At 54.2% G+C, this 17058-nt stretch overlaps 1 long non-coding RNA gene across 1 annotated transcript; it reads right to left on the bottom strand.

The window, feature by feature from the left end:
• Positions 1–1430: 1430 nt before the first annotated feature.
• LOC127486093 (uncharacterized) lies at positions 1431–15655 on the bottom strand. Its single transcript, XR_016211813.1, has 4 exons — positions 15216–15655; positions 8835–8916; positions 5550–7589; positions 1431–2740 (listed from the first exon to the last, which is right to left on the bottom strand). It is a non-coding gene; the product is annotated as an uncharacterized LOC127486093 (long non-coding RNA).
• Between the last annotated feature and the right edge of the window lie 1403 nt (positions 15656–17058).

The raw sequence follows: 17058 nt of genomic DNA, 5'->3' as shown, positions 1-17058 counted from the left end.
GCTGTCTCTACACCCGATCGCTCAGGCCTGCCAGCCGGCTCTTGGCCCCAGCAGAACAATCGGTGATGGGAAGGGAAGAGGAGGATTCGCTGGACAGGTGACACCCCCAGTCCCGCCCGCCCCTGCCTGCTTCCGCAGCCCCTTTCTCCCACCCATCCAGGACCGCTCCCTCCTGGAAGGCCTTTCTGGGACTTTGATGCTATTTGGTGGGGGGAGGGGGGGCAGTTGCTACCCTGAAGGCCAAGACAGAGATAAGCAAGCAACAGGTTGCAGGCAATTGATATGCAAACAAAAGCAGGCAGCCTTGGTACTGGAGGGAGCGCACAGAAGCAATTCTCCGCAGCTGATATAAAAAGGTGTCAGTTCTAGTTTAAGTACTGTATTACCAGCAAAGATTTATCTTCCTCAAAGCCCAGCCCTCACGCCACCGAGGGAATAAACAGCTCTTCCGCTTATCTGGGCACAATATTTCTCCGGTGTTTCTGCCTTTACTTTGGCCTCCCCGCATCCGTCCCCAGCACCTTGGCCGGGTGCCAAACAGAGGGGGAGGCCTCACCCCCTCTCCTTCCTCACCTGCTCCCAGCAAGAGGGTCTTTGCAATCGTGAATGAGTGGGAATATGGGCGCCTGGTGTTGCAAGATCCAGCAGCACGCTGGGCAAGGGAAATCGCTGGAGGAGACCAAGAAGCCTTTAGGGTTGGCTGAGCTCTGTGGCGGCAGTGAACCTGCTCTCCTTATGGAGACCTTTGAGCCTGGCTGCTGGGTGGACCCCAGCTCCCTTTTCTGTAAAAGGAACAAGCTGGGAATACCTCTGGCGTCTCCATCTGGGGCAAGGAGGGTGGGGGATCAGACTTGAGCTGTGGGCGGAGCCAGGCGCAATGCCTTTTGCTGCCGGGGCAGGTTTCCCTGCAAAGCACGCAGGAGGCAGCACCTGCCCTAAGAGCTCAAGGGCCCCCGGTGGCTTGGGGACAAGGAACGTGGAAGGAAAAGCGATCCCTGCGGTTCTTTCCTATATTAGCTGTGAAGGCTGCTGCTGTGTGATTTATGAGTCCAAACAGCCGTGCCACAGTAGCCCCGGCCGGCGCGGCGGGCAGGGACCGCGTGCGAGCTGGAGATAGCCACGCAGGGCAGGGGGGCGCTTCCCAGGGCCCTTAGCCTGCCCTGCAGGAGCGCTCATGAATGCAGGTGACTATGGAAAAGCCACTCCCCGGGGTGCCTGCTGGGACTCTAAGCTATCCCTGGACCCAGCCCCAGGGCGGTAATGAGTCACACGGGTGATGCACACAGCGCACAACTCTGCCCGGAAACCCGGACAGAGCCGTCTCACACCAAGGCAAGGCTTCATCTGAAGCTTTCGGAATTGTGTGATTAATGCTCCTTGGGGGGAAAATTATTGCTGAGATTGACTAAGGATTCTGGTCTCAGAGAATATTGGTGCATGTGATTTTTTTTAAGGTTTATTTATTTGAAAGTCAGAGTTACACACACACACACAGGAGAGAGAGAGGTCTTCCATCCACTGGTCACTCCCCAATTGGCCACAATGGTCAGAGCTGTGCCAATCCAAAGCCAGGAGCCAGGGGCCAGGAGCCTCCTCCGGGTCTCCCATGCAGGTGCAGGGATCCAAGCACTTGGGCCATCTTCTACTGCTTTCCCAGGCCACAGCAGAGCTGGATCAGAGTGGAGCAGCCAGGACTCCAACTGGCGCCCATATGAGATGCCGACACTGCAGGCAGCAGCTTTACCCACTACACCAAAGCAGCGGCCCCATGAGTGTGATCTTAGTGGGAATAACAAATAACCTTGGGAGGTCATCGTCCAGACTCCAGTCTGGAAGTCCTTCCAGTTGCCAGCTGCTCCACACCCTGCCTGGTTCCCGAGACAGGCTTTGGAAAACCGCAGCATCTTCCCCAGGCCCCGTGACCTGAACGGGGTCAGAGGCATCGCTGGACCGCTGGAGAATGCATAACTAACGGGGCGTAGCAGCTATCATCCTCGGAGCTGGCATTCACAGAGAGAAGCCCGTTTAGGTGCCGACACCGGGCTCAGCACTGCATCGAAGTTGATCAAAGAAAACACAGCCCTGGTAGGATGCCACGCCCATGTCAGGACACAAGCCCCGCCCCTGCCTTTCTCCCCAGAGCAAGTCTGATAAGGACCACAGAACACAAGGAAGATCAGCTTCCGGGTTCAAAGGACAGAGAAGCAGGACTGCTGTTGTGAGAAGGAAACAGAAGAGGCGTTGTGAGGCTGGCGTGGAGAAGGTGACAGGTCTGGTTAGGATGGGTGGCGTGGAGCACCCATGGGAGGGGTGGGAAGACTGGGGTGGGGATGGGTGTTCAAGGGGTGGTGATGAGGCCACCCCACAGCCACCCCACTCCTTCTTGTCTTTGTCCCCAGCATCACGGAGCTGCTCGGAGCTTACGCTGGTCTTCCTGGTCCTCTTGGCTGTGCGTGGTGCAGACAGGGCACCGAGCGTGATGGGATCCAGGGGGCCAGCTGGAGGGGCACTTCCTGGCTTTCTGAAGGAGAGGTTCTTGGTGGGTGCTTTTGCATCTTCTCACGTGGTCTGGCAGTGCTGTGCAGGTCTCGGGAGCTGGAAACCTCGGAATGCAGAAATGATCTGATGGGCAAAAAATTGTGTCCAAACCTGGAAATGCTTTCTCCCTACACTTCCAGCCACGTTAAGATAACACAATCTCATTATCGCAGGAGCTATTTTGGGTTCAGCCTTTCATTACCTGCGGGCCAAAAGCACAGTAAGTGACAAACAGAATGAGGCAATGGCCACAGGGGGTGGGGGAGGGGTGCCGAGAGGGAGAGCCGCCCCCCTCCCCCCAACAGCAGGTCAGTGCACAAAGCTGCAGCTCTGGAGGGACGCAGAGCTAAGAGCATCTGCATCCGGGGCTCTTTGGAAGCCCTGGCTGGTGAGGAAGGCGGTGCAGGTAGCGGCTTGTATCGAACGGCACCAGGAGGACAGATCAACAGCCCCGAACGCTGCAGGGGGGCTGAAGGGGGCGGTTGCTGCCATTTGGGGAGCAGCTTTCCTGCAGGATACAGACACCCCAGTGTAACCTTTAAGGGTCTGGAATTGGACAGTAGGGAGGAAGTGGTCCAGAGGAAGCCTACTTTTTTTTTTTTTTTTAAGATTTATTTATTTATTTGAAAGCCAGATTTACACAGAGAGAAAAGAGAGGCAGAGACAGAGAGAGGGGTCTTCCATCCTCTGGTTCACTCCCCAATTGGCCACAACAGCCAGAGCTGTGCTGATCCGAAGCCAGGAGCCAGGAGATTCCTCCGGGTCTCCCATGTAGGTGCAGGGGGCCAAGCACTTGGGCCATCTTCTACTGCTTTCCCAGGCCATAGCAGAGAGCCGGATTGGAAGTGGAGCAGCCGGGACACAAACCTGCACCCATATGGGATGACGGTGCTACAGACGGCGGCTTTACCCGCTATGTACCCCACAGCACTGGCCCCAGGAGACCTGAAGAAGGACCCTGAGATGGAGAGGAGGGCAAGGGGCACAGCCCTTGTTGGCAGCCCAGGCCAGCTGTTGGCCTACGAGACACTACCTACCTGCAGGTGGCTGCTACCTTCACCTCTGCTCCCGAGGTGAGCAGCCTGACTTTGGGAGACAGTGCATGGGAACACAGGCCTGGAACTTGGCTCTGCTGGCTCACCTCCTGCGCCCGGGGTCACAGTGGGGCAAGGCAGGTGACTCCTCTCCTGGGAGCGCAGATGCGGAGGGGAGTGCCCAAGAGAATCCCTGTGCAACTTTGAAGAACACAGAGGGTTAGACCCTTTCCCCTCTGACAATGCAATGCTGTTGGCCTCATAGCACCTTAGACCATTTTCTGTTGTTGCTTTGACAAAATACCCGAGAGGAGGTGATTTATAGAGAATAGACCTGGATTAGGCTCATAGTTCCAGGGTCTCATAAGATCAGGAACTTGGCACTGGTGTCTGCTTGACACCTGCTAAGGGCCATCATGCTGCTTAGGGAGAGACAAAGCAAGGGGGGTAGCCAGGGTCTCTTTTCTCCTCCTCTTTCTCCTCCTCCCCCTCTCCCCTCCTCGCCCCCTTTCCCCCCGGAAGCATTTTCCACATCATGGTTTCTACACACGGTCATTATAACTCATTACCTCCATGCGTCCGTCTACCATGTGAAGTCCTTTTGGAGGCTTTGCCATTGTCAATCTGCTTGTTATCTCCCAGAATTAAATACACGAAGGAAGGAGGGAAAAGAAGAAGGAGGCATTGTGGCACAGCGAGTTGAGCCGCCACTGGGGACACCCACATTTCGTGCCAGAGTGCCAATTCCAGTCCTGGGGCCGGCACTGTGGCATAGTGGGTAAAGCCACCACCTGCAGTGCCAGCATCCCATATGGGTGCCAGTTCAAGTCCCAGCTGCTCCACTTCTGATCCACCTCTCTGCTGTGGCCTGGGAAAGCAGTGGAAGATGGCCCAAGTGCTTGGGCCCCTGCACCCATGGGGAGACCTGGAGGAGGCTCCTGGCTCCTGGCTTCAGATCGGCACAGATCGGACATTGCGTCCAATTGGGGAGTGAACCATAGGATGGAAGACCTTTCTCTCTCTCTCTCTCTTCCCTCTCTGCCTCTCCTCTCTCTGTGTAACTCTGACTTTCAAATAAATAAATAAGTAAATCTTAAGAAAAAAAAAAAAAAAAAAACCTCTGCTTTACTGCCTCCCAGCCCAGAAAGCCAGGGCAGCCAGAGGTTGGCCCTTTGTCTCCTCACGTGACTGCCCAGTCCTGTATATTTCACACGCCTGCAGAACACATTTTTATGAGGCGTACAAAGGCCAGATGGAAATTATCTGCTCCTTCCCTAGTAGGGGCCGTCTCTCTCTGGGGGAGAGAGAACAGAGACCTATTTCATGTTGCTGCCACTGGAAGCCCTACCATCAATTGAGAAAAGAAGCCTCTCTTTGAAAAATGCCTGCTTTGACCCCATCGTCACGGGGGGGAACCGCAGGGAGTGAAATACCGTTCTCAGTAAGATTCTCAGCGTGGACCCGACCCACGGGGGAGCTGTCGCTCTTGTGTGCTCCTCTGTCCTCCCCATCCTCCACTTTTGCTCAGAGCAGGTGACAGGGGAAGGAGTGACGGTCCCTTGCTTAGCGGAGGGTCTGTCAAATGGCCACAACACAGGAAGCCACGTGCTGGCTCCTGTGACACACCCTGACCCTGCCGCCGCCGCCAACACACCCCTACCCCTGCTCCAGGCTGACCGGGGTGCAGCTCCCTGCAGGAATGAATTCTCCTCTGCTCTGCTGTGCTCTCTGTCCACGCTGCGGGCCAGGTACACGTGACCCATTATCAAATATGCACCACCAAGATTTCATTTATCGGCGCCAGTGCAGTCCTGGGCATGCCTCAATGAGCCCAGACATTAAACTGTACTTCCACCTTACAGGATGCTGTCCCCAGCAGGGCTGAAGGGGAGAATGGCCAGGCCACTGGGTTTATTGCATGATGAGTGGGATGGAGAGCAGCAGCCCTGGGCTGGCCGTGGGCGGTGCGTAGCCCACCTCTGCGCAGCTGAACTGGCTCGTGTGTGGAGTCCTGCCCCAGGTGAAACCACAGCATTCCCACGGGTGCTCCTCGGCTCTTCCCATACAATGTGTTTATCTGAACACCCTGCTGTCTCCTCCAGGTGTCTCTGTCGAAGTCCAAGTTCTCTACCCTCCCTCCGCCCTCAGTTATCCGTGGGGTCTCTGGCAACGCAGCGTGGGGGACTTTCCCAAAAGCTTCCCTGTCCAGAGGAAATCCTCCCAAATGCGTCAAGGACCCCGCACCTTCGAAGGACACGCGTGGATGCTAAGAAGGAAAGAACGCAAATGGATACAACGTGAGAGAAATCACACTGAGTTAATCCCAGGGTTGTACTGGAACCACCCGTCACCCTGAGCACCACTCCCCTGCCCAGGGTGGGGGTGGGGGCCACACAGCATGGGGAGGGGAACAGGAGGGCAGAGCTATGGGGCAAAGGGGCTGCTGCCTGCCACGAGCCAGCCAGAGCCAGGGAGGGCTGGGAGGCTGATCATGCTCTCCAAAATGTGATCACAGCACTTCTGTGCCACGTCCCAAGGGCTTTCCATGGTTGAGAGTCCAGTCTGAAGCCCTCTATGGTTTGGTTGCTGGCAACTTCCTGGCCTCATCTCCCCCTGGCCTCCCTTCCCCCACCCCCGGTCGCTGCCCTGCAGCCTCACTGGCCTCGTTGATGTTACTGGACTCCCCCAAGGAACAGCTGCCTAGGCACGGAGGCAGGGCCATGCGATGAGCTTCCCACCCATCTGGCTTTCATCCCTTGGATGCTCATTCCCATTCCGCAGGGGCCGCAGAGGACAGAGGCCACACCAAGAGTCAGATCCTTGGGTCCCAGCCTCAGAGAGAGCCCCAGGCAGAGATGCCCACCTCGCACAGGGTGCTGGTGTGGGTGAGGAACAGGCTTGTGGTGTTCCCAGTGTGCCTCAGGACAAACCCATCCGTGCTCCAGCTCATACCCCACGATGGCGTCCGGGCAAGAAAGATTCATAGGTGTTAAGTACCAGAGCATTCATGAGAATGATGGAGCACGGACGATTCGTTTTAGACCTGTAGGAATCCTGGGACTGCTGTCCGGATCAACACCCTGCAACATGTATTTCTAGAACCTTCTTTCATTCCATATCTGACCGTGATGTCGGATCCCCCGGGAGGACTCCAAGGTGTGTCCACGTGGAAGGCAGGTCAGCTCTCACCTGTGCTGAAATAGTGAGACTTAAACCCAGGAGGCTTTCAGAGAAAAACTCAACAGATGGGATATAGCCCAGAGCAGACAGTGCGCAGTGCGCAGGACCAGCGTGGGATTAAGGGAGATTGCTAACCGGAGCTCATCCAGGATCTCTGGACAGGGTTTAGAGAGGCAGGGAGGCGTCCAGGGTGTTCTTATGAGAGCGGGCAGGTGTTGAGGGTTTCAACCCATTTCTCAGATGGGAAAGTGATATTTAGCTAGACGGAGCCGAGGCTGCTTACGACCTAGACTTTGAGTCTTGGTCCGCCTTCTCTGGAGCAGGGGATTTGGGCCTATCTTGCTTGCTCCTGGAGCTTCCCACACTTCCTGCTGCAGGGCTAAGCGTAGAGTTCTCTCTCCGGCTCTGGGTGATACTGCATTTGCAGTGGTCTCCCAGCTTCTTGGGATTGAGGTGAAGAGACAGCAGAATGGCTGTTCCTGAGAGGTAAGCCCCCATGGCCAGACCAAGTCCCGGCTCGCCCCCCCCCCCCCCATACACCAGAAACAGCACCTCTCATCCCTTGAAGAGGGCTCCGCTGATGTCAAACTCCCGTCGCCATCAGGGTCACCGTCCCCGTTGTGGACAATGGGGGAGAATGTCTGGAATCCTTTACTTTGGGGATGGGACGCTGATGGAAAGCATCAGCCAGCTGACTTCACAGGGCGCTATGGCCTCTCCCTCGCTGCCTCCAGCGACGGCACGACTGCCTCAGGTTGTCACAAGGACAGAAAGACCACCATTCATCGCGACGCTTCCGTGTGATCAGGAAATGTCATGAAATTTTGGTCGTAGAGTCTACATATGATAACAGACAAATGCAGAGTCAGTACAAGTTGATATAAAGACAGAACGACTTGATGGGTGGGTAGGTAGATATGATAGATAGATAGATAGATAGATAGATAGATAAAGATGGTTATAGATGGATGAAATAACTCCTGGCCGTATCTGTGCACTCGGTATCCCAACTCCAGCCCCTAGAAGCCAGTCTGTGCACTCTGAACAATAACCCATCCAGACACAAACCACTGCAGTGCCCCATCGGAATGCAGATAAGGTCTGGAGCCCCAGGAATCCAGCGTCGGCAGCCACAGAGACCGACGACCACTTGGCGTCCTCGGGTGCACAGCTTTTGGTCCAAGATCTGACGATGCTGAGCTTCTGAGAGGCCCCGGCCGCTGGAGGCCAGGATCTCATTAAACAGTTCCCAGCGATGTCTTAAAAGGCAGGGCTCTGTGGCCCGCAGCCCTGGGGGATGCTGTGATCCGGCGTGTTTACCCACAGCAGCCAGGTTTCCCTGCGGACACCTACCCTGGCTTCCTCAGATCTGCTGGCCAGGCTCCACCTGCCCCCGGGGAACCGGCTCAGCTTCCAGCCTCTGAAAAGCCACACGATGTGAGAAAGACCCCAGGCTCTCTCACGGCTGGCTCACCGGTAGCTCTCCCCTCTCTGTCTCCTGCAAAGATCACCAGGACCAGGGAAGCACAAAGGGCAGGAAGGGCAAAGCCCCGAGCCAGCATGAGACCTCGCCTGCTGGCTAGCGAGGGGAGACAAGGCGCTAGAAGCTGGGGATTTATTCAGGGCTACCTGTCAGAGACTGCCATCCCCCTAGCTGAACTATAGTCTGACTTTTACTGGGACATAAATCAATTCCTCCTGGACTTCATAACTCTTCTTTATAGGTTTCTTCCCACTCATAAATAAACCTCATTCCATATGTATATACCGCAAAACCCCTACTTGATTTGCAGTGCTGTTCATCGGGAGAGGGAGGAGCCAGCCCCAGATTACAAAGGGGCGCTTTCTGCGGTCACCCCCCATTTGGGGACAGCAGTGTCCTCTCTCAAGGTGTCCGAGGCGTGCATGTCCACACGCAGAGGAGCTGGAAACAAGACACAGAGGGACTTAGCAGTCTCCTGGCGTGGGCACCATGAGTCTGGCGACTTCAGCTGGCAGATTGATGGGGTGCAGGATCTAAGGAGATGGGCCAGGGAGTTTGGGGGCCTGGGGTGCTGCTGGTCATCTTACGGAGCCTCTTACCTGCTCTTCTCCTCACTCCTCCTCCACAGTCTCTGAAGAGCCAGGATCTTCAGCCCTTTGGACACAACTCCGTTCTCACCTACTGTGGCAAGAGAGCAAAAATCCATTTCTGAAAGGAGACATTTGCAACAGTCTCAGGGTTTTGTGTATTTGCAGAAGGGCCTCCATAAATATTCAAATTCTAATTTTAAAAAATGCAATTGGAAGGGACGTTAGCAACCATCTTGTCCAATATCCCACCCGAGGAAGTGAACGCCCCCACAGCAACCCCGGCAGCAGATGGGCTCTGGGCCCCCTAGTGCTCCTGGAATGAGACTCCTAAAGGGATTCCGCTGCTTTTATTTTATTTTTTTTTTCTTCCAAATGCAGCTCTTCAACTTCAAAATAAATTGCGAATAACTTTGCTTACAAAACCCTGTGAAATCGTATTGTCCTTAGAATCTGTGAACAAGCCACAGGAATTTGAACTTCAAGGAAAAAACAAAATTGATGAAGGATGTAATGACACAGATCAGGAGCCTTGAAATATTCCAAAACGTGGAACAAATGAAGAACCTACGATGACCTCCTAAGACAGGAGCCCTGGAAGTAAAGAAAAATACATGCTACAAAAAGAAGGGAAAATCCAAGTGTTGGCAGGGCTGTGGGATCCTCGGAGGCCTTGTGCATTGGATGCAAAGTGGTTCAGTCTCTGAGGAAGGCTTTAGCAGTCCCTCAGGAAGTTAAACATAGAGTTACCATATGGCTGAACCATTCCACACTGAGCGTGGGCCCAGAGAATTGGAAACAGGGACTCACACGGGGACAGCTACCTGCACCTTCCCAGCCCCGCTGTTTAGAACAGTGAAGAAGTGGGAACAGCCCCATGCCCCTCAACAGGAGAGCGGATACATGAACTGAGGCCTGTGTGCCCACTACAGTAATTTCGGGCATAAAAACAGAATGATGTGGGGGCCAGTGCTGTGGCCAAGCAGCATCCCATGACACTGGAACCCATACAGGCACTGGTTTGAGTCCCAGCTGCTCCATTTCCGATCCAGCTCCCTGCTGATGTGCCCGGGAAAGCAGTGGAGGATGGCCCAAGTGGGAGACCCGGAAGAAGCTCTTGGCTCCTGGCCCATCCCTGGCTGTTGTTGCCATTAGGTGAATGGAGTGGTGATGGAAAATCTCTCTCTCTCTCTCTCTCTCTGTCTCTCCCTTTCTGTCTTTCAAATAAATAAATAAATAAATAAATCTTTATTTGGAAGAGGCGTGATACATGTTGCAGAGTAGATGGGTGCCAAACACGTTGCTCTAAGCTAACCAGAAAAGACCCTGCAGTGCGGAATTCCATTTACACGAAATATGCAGAACACGAAAGCCACAGGAACAGAAAAGCCGGCCAGGAGTCAGCAGGGGAAGGCAGTGGAAGGAGTGTCGGGGATGGGGAATCACTGCTTGATGGCTTCAAGCTTCCTTTTGGGGGCGATGAAGATGCTATTTGAGCTAAATAATTGTGGAGTGTTATGAACACCCAAAATGCCACAGGATGTTCATTTCAATTTATTTGCTGATTGATTGATTGACAGATTGACTCAAAAGGCAGAGAGAAAGAGAAGGACAAGGACAGACTAAACCAAGAGCTAGTGGGTAAGATAATAGGGCAGCCAAAGGACACAGGGAGTGAGCTGGGGAAACAGATTGAGCCGAGGGGCGGGGCATCATCTGTAAGCAATCAGTAAGTTGGGACGCTAAGAACTTAGAGGACTTTTCTGGAAACCAAGAGACTGTTCCAGCAAAATAGCCCAGGTGATGGCTGTCAGTGTAGAGAACCCAAAATTAAATGAGATCAGGTTTTAAAGAAAGAGAGATTCCCCAGGCAAGGGCCACTTTCAAATAACAACTCCTACCCTCACGTGACCTGAGGGGGGCGCTGTTTCACATCCTCTTTGCCTCTGTCTGTATTGTTTTAAAATTCAAACCATTTTCTTTTTTTTTTTTTTTTTAACCAAAAGAAGGGATTGTTTTTTATTTAGAAGGAAGACCCCGGGCAGAACTGTTAAGAAGGCACCCTTTGGGAGTGGCATATGGGAGACAGTCACCTTCTCGCTGTGTGTATTCTTAAATGTCTCTTAAACAACACTTTCAATAATATTTTCATCGATTTCTTAAAATTGCCCACAGGACCTCTCATAAGCAAGACACAAGATCCATGCTTATTAAAACCCATATTGATTTTTTTCTCAGATGTTCTAGGATTGTTCATACTCCTCAGTGACACTGTGTTTCAAATACTGTTGACACACAGTTACTGGCAACTCACTTTGTATTTTATTAATTGTAACATAAATCCAACTAAATCTCTTTGTCATAAAAACAAAAGAGAACACCCTTTACGTGGCACACTGGTGCCTGCAACGTCAGTTCGAGTCCCAGCCGCTCTCCTCCCACCCAGCTCCCTGTTAATGGCCCCAGGGAAGCAGCAGAAGATGGCCCAAGTGCTTGAGTCCCTGCAGGTCCATGTGGGAGACCCAGAGGAAGCTCCTGGCTCCTGCCTGCAGCCTGGCCCCAGCCCTGGCTGCTGTGGCCACTTGGGGAATGAACCAGCAGATGGAAGATCTCTCTCTCTCTCTCCCCCGTCTCTGTGTCTCTTTCTGCTTTTACTTTTTCAAATCTTTTAAACAAATTTTAAAAGCTTGTTTAAATAGCTTTAAGATGCTTCAAAGTTTTGCAATTCAGACAAACTACACTATACTAGTGGTCTCCTTGTGGATTTCACCCCAGTCCCCCTCCCCACGGGAGAGCTGTATCCCCAACCACACTCCCCCAGATCCCCAGTGCTCTCTGATAGTAGCCCAGGTCCTCGGATCCCTCCCCTTCCTTTCTCTGACTTTGCCAGAGCTGTCTGTTTCTTCTCTCTCATGTGAGTGCCACGTTGCCTTCCCTGATGGAAACATCTCGAACTTTCTGGAATTTGCCCATGGGCTTGCTACCAATCGCCTAGATCAGCAGCCGAGGCAGAGGCCAGAGGAGAATGGCAGAGAGTGGGACACGGGCCCAGGGTCTCCTTCTGCTTCAGCTCTCTCTCTCTCTGTGCTCCTCTTAGAGGAGGCGGCAGTTTTTGGGGTCGTTAGGATACAACACAGACATCCCTAATGATGCGTCTGCTCTTCATTCCAGGAAGCGGGTGATGGAGGGAGTGGGCTGCAACGAACAGGGAAGACCACCTGGAGAAGTCAGGGCTTGCTCTCCACCTGCAAAGAAGCTAACTAAGGGGCAGGCGCCGTGGCTCACTTGGTTAATCCTCCGCCTGCAGCGCTGGCATCCCATATGTGTGCCAGGTTCTAGTCCCGGCTGCTCCTCTTCCTGTCCAGCTCTCTGCTGTGGCCCGGGAGTGCAGTGGAGGATGGCCCAAGTGCTTGGGCCCTGCACCCCATGGGAGACCAGGAGGAAGCACCTGGCTCCTGGCTTCAGATCAGCACAGTGCTGGCCGTAGTGGCCATTTGGGGGGTGAACCAACGGAAGGAAAACCCTTCTTTCTATCTCTCTCTCTCTCTCACTGTCTAACTCTATCTGTCAAAAAAAAAAAAAAGAAGAAGAAGAAGAAGCAGCAGCAGCAGCTAACTAAGATTTTCCTTCAATCATGGGAGAGACAGCTGGGGCGTGCCACAGATAGGAAATGCCATCAGCAATGTGCAGAGGCCGATGGGGGCTTGTGAGGCTCTGCATCCCCGGGGAAGCCACAGGCCTGGCAGGGAGAAGGAAAAAGGCACATTGAACCTGGGAGCGTGGCGGGGGCGTGGCGTGAATCCAGGCGCGTAGCCCTGAGTGATGCTTTGATCTGAGTAGACTCAGAAACGCGGGCTAATCGTGCTAATCCCTGGGGCCCTGGCTCCAGCCCTGTCAGCTGCAGGGGGCGTTCTGCAGCCCCTCCTCTCCCTGCAATTAGGGGCTCCACTGGTCCTGGGGCTACTGTGTCAGCCCCTCATCTCCCGTCGTTGGCTCCCCAGGGCCAGGGAGGGCCAGGGCCAGGCATGACACCAGGTGAAGGGGTTGGAGCAGGATGGGTTCTCATCCACGAATGCCTGCCAGTCACAGATGACACCTGCTAGAGCCACGACCTCACACAGAAAGGAGTCGGTGAGGATGCCTGCCCAGTGATGGTCCAGCCTCACACGGCCACCCTGCTGAGTGGCTGCTGTGGCCGAGGGTCCTTATAGTGCGGTTTCTTACGTGACCCTCCTTGGGGCTGCCCTCAGCCCTAAGGTTCCTGAACTCTCTTGGCAGTGCTGGATCTTCCCAAGTGAACATGAGTGTTCTTTCCTATCTGAGGCTCCATAAGAAAATACTGGAGAGGGGCCCGGCACTGTGGTGTAGCGAATAAAGCTGCTGCCGGCAGTGTCGGCATCCCATATGGGCGCCAGTTCGAGTCTTGGCTTCTCCACTTCCGATTCAGCTCTCTGCTATGGCCTGGGAAAGCAGCAGCGGATGTCCCAAGTCCTTGGGCCCCTGCACCCATGTGGGAGACCGGGAAGAAGCTCCTGGCTCCTGGCTTCGGATCGGTGCGGCTCTGGCTGTTGCAGCCAACTGGGGAGTGAACCAGTGGATGGAAGACCTCTCTCTCTCTGCTTCTCTGTAACTCTGCCTTTTTAAATTTTCACATACGTACATTTGAGAGGCCAAAGAACAGAGAGACACAGAGAAAGTTCATTCCTCCACAAGCCCACAACTGCTGGGGGCAGGGCCGAAGCTGGGAACAAGGCACTGAATTCAGGTTCTCCCACAGGAGCTTCAAGGATCCAATTACTGAAGCCACCACCTGCTGCCTCCCCAGCCTCTGCATTAGCAGGGAGCTGGATCTGGGACTCGAACCCAGGCACTCCCATACGGGATGCCCGGCTTCTTATCTCCTAGACCAATGCCTGCCCCTTCCCTTGCATCTTCTCTCTGCGGCTTGGAGCCTCCAGCCATTCCAGGGGCTGTGTGGCCAGCCGGTCAGCCTGCAGGCTCCAGCACCTGCCTCTGGGCACTTCGTGGCACAAGACTGAACATCCGGCTCAGCACGGCCAAAGCAGAGCCTGTCTGTTCCCTTGTCCCCTGCGCCTGCTCCTGAGGTCACCCTGCCCCAGGCTGGGCCCCTCCCTGTCCCCGAAGTTCCACATGCAAGCAGCTGCCGAGTCACAGCAATGCTGGTTCCACCCTGAGATTTTCACTCCCCTCCTCTTCCTGTTCCCCCAGCCTTCAGCCTCTGCCCCACCCCCTTCTTCTCTTACGTGGTGCTGAGGCTGGTGCTGGCTTCCCAGTGCCCCCAGTCCCAGCTTTAAAGACCCCATGGGGCAGAGGGTGAAGCGGCCACTTGTGATGTCAGCATCCCATATCACCCAGTGTGAGTCGCAGCTGCTCCGCTTCCAATCCAGCTCCCTGCCAATGCACCTGGGAGGGCAGCAGATGCTGGCCCAAGGCCTTGGGTCCCTGCCACCCACACAGGAGCCCCCCCATGGATTTCCAAGTTCCAGGTCCTAGTTTTGTCCTTGCTCAGCCCTGGTTCTAGCATCAACTTGGGGACTGAACCAGCGGATGGAAAATTTCTCTCTCTCTCTCTCTTCTCTGCCTTTCAATAAATGAACAAATCTTAAAAAAAAAATCCAGGTTCCCTAGAGCTGGCAGCAAATCTTTCTCTCTCTCTCTCTCTTTTTAAAAATTTATCTTATTTATTTGAAAGACAGAGTTACAGAGAGAGGTAGAGACAGAGAGAGAGGTCTTCCAACAGCCGGCTCACTCCCCAGATGGCTGCAATGGCTGGAGCTGCGCCGATCCGAAGCCAGAAGCCAGGAGTCTCTTCTGGGTCTCCCATGTGGGTGCAGGGGCCCAAAGACTTGGGCCATCTTCCACTACTTTCCCAGGCCACAGCAGAGAGCTGGATCGGAAGAGGAGCAGCCGGGACTCAAACTGGCCCCACATGGGATGCCGGTGCTTCAGGCCAGGGCTTTAACCTGCTGCGCCACAGCGCAGGCCCCGCAAATATCTCAATTCCTCCATCTGCTGTATCGGGTCCTCTGCATTTATTCTATGCACATTTTGGCCTCAGCTCTCACTTCTACCCCTCCCTACCCCATGTAACAGCAGGTGCACCGCCTCCCCTATGCCTTACCCTTCATGGATGCGGCTCCTCCAGCCACAACAGGTGCACCCAACACTTCTCTGTTTCTCTTCCTACTAAAAATGTTGATTTTTCTCCCAGGCTCAGTTCAAACATCTCCCCCTCCTCCTAGAAGCCGAGCTGGGTCACCCTGGCTGGAGTACGCCCGGCTCACAGGGAGCCACAATGCATTTTGGTGAGGGAATGGAGAAAGATTCCGCCCATCCATGAATAAAGAGATGAATAAAAGATGGAATGCTCACCTTTGTGGGATTCTCATGCATCCCAGGCTGGTTCTTCTGCCCAGGCTGAGCCTCCCCTGAGCCCGTCTGCTCCGATCGATCCACACCATCTACTAAAGTATGAATGATGCACCTGTTAAACACAGGATTTGAGTTCTCGTTGCTGGCACCTTGGCACAGGGCATGCTGTAGGTTGGGCTGCGCTCTGAGGCTTCGGTTTGACCCCCAGGTACAAAGAAACACTGGCCAGAAGGCCCACCCTGATTGCAATATTCAGTCGGCTGCTCGGGAGGGAGCTAGCTGGGCTGAGCATACAGAGAAACAAAGAAACTCGGCCCCTGGTTCTCAGTTTAGCAAGCAGGTGCTGGGAGGGGGTGTTAGAAGAACTGGGCTTTGTGGGTCTTTGGGGTTTCTGTCCCCTCCCACCTACCTGACATGTAGGGGCTCTGACCTCAGCGCCCTGCCTGAATCCCCATACTCACAGGTCTTTGCCTTCCGCAGCACCTGCCCCCTGAGTGACAGCTGTGTCATCGCTGCCTTCCTTCCCTCCTCTTGGCTCTGGATGGCTGCAAGGTGTGAGCGGTGGTTGTTGGCATGACCGCCGAGCCCCACTGGCTCCTCCTGATACCATGCTAGACTGTTCAAAATGATGATACGGGATGAGCAGTCTGCCCCAGCAGGGCCACCAAGGGTCCTCTGTCTCGGGCCAGGGCCAGTGTCTCCTTCCCTGGCCCTCCCTCGGACTGGCACAGTTTATTTCTTCGTCACAGCAGCACAGCTCCCTCCACTGCGCGACACCGGGAGCAAGGGACATCTCGTTGGGGTAGATTTAAAGGGAGGCTGGGTCTGGAGGTTGGGAGTGGGTGCGGAGGAGAGAAGGGGGTTGCAGTGGAGTGAGAGCGAGCGAGAAGGCCTTGGTGGGATACTGGGGTGGCCCCAGGCCGGCACGGGGGTAGGGGAAGCTGGGCGTCAGGGAATCCGCGGGCTGCCGGTGCCAGCCCTGCCCCATGGCGCCCAAGTGTTCCTTCTGCCCTTGGCCTTGAGTTTTTGAGGCTTTCGCTCAAGCCCTGGAAACCACTTGGTAACCACTCCCAGGAGTGCCTAGAGTTCTGGGACGGGCACTTAATAATAGTGATCACCAATGACCCACGTTGGGGTTGGAGGGACTCAGCTGAGAGTGCCCCAGCCCCCGCTTGAATGCAGAGAAGGTTCGAGAGTGAGGGAGTAGGGCTGATGAAGGCGGCTCCCAACAACAGCCCTGATTCCCCGGCGGGCAGGGCAGGCGCTCAGCTGCTCAGCCACTCAGCTGCCCACGCTCTGTGGCAGAGCTGGCTGGGGACAGGGCGGAGGCAGGTCCTCACAGCACGCTGCATTTGCTGGGGTCCAGCTGATCCACTTGTCTGTCTCTACTGCAGGATTACTGCAGTTTTTTTTTTTAATTTGTTGAATTTCTTTATTTTTTTGTTGTTAATTAATTTTTTAAGGAATACAAATTTTATAGGTACAACTTTAGGAATATAGCTGTTCTTCCCACCATACCCACCCCTCCTCCTCCTCCCTCTCCCCTTCCCAGTCCCATTCTCCATTAAGATTCATTTTCAATTAATTTTATACACAGAAGACCAACTCTATACTAAGTAAAGATTTCAATAATTTGCACACGAACACACAAAAACTGTTTGAGAACAAGTTTTACAGTTAATTCTCATAACACAACTCTTTGAGGACAGAGGTTCTGCATGGGAAGTTAGTGCACAGTGACTCCTGTTGTTAATTTAATAATTAACACTTTTATGTATGATGTCAGTGATCACCCGGGCCTCCTGGCATGAACTGCCTAGGCTATGGAAGCCTTTTGAATCCA

Source organism: Oryctolagus cuniculus, chromosome 8 (genome assembly GCF_051225735.1).
Source record: "Oryctolagus cuniculus isolate XC-2025 breed Fujian yellow rabbit chromosome 8, ASM5122573v1, whole genome shotgun sequence".
NCBI classification, from domain to species: Eukaryota; Metazoa; Chordata; class Mammalia; order Lagomorpha; family Leporidae; genus Oryctolagus; species Oryctolagus cuniculus.
This window is presented reverse-complemented; position numbering and strand designations above follow the sequence as displayed.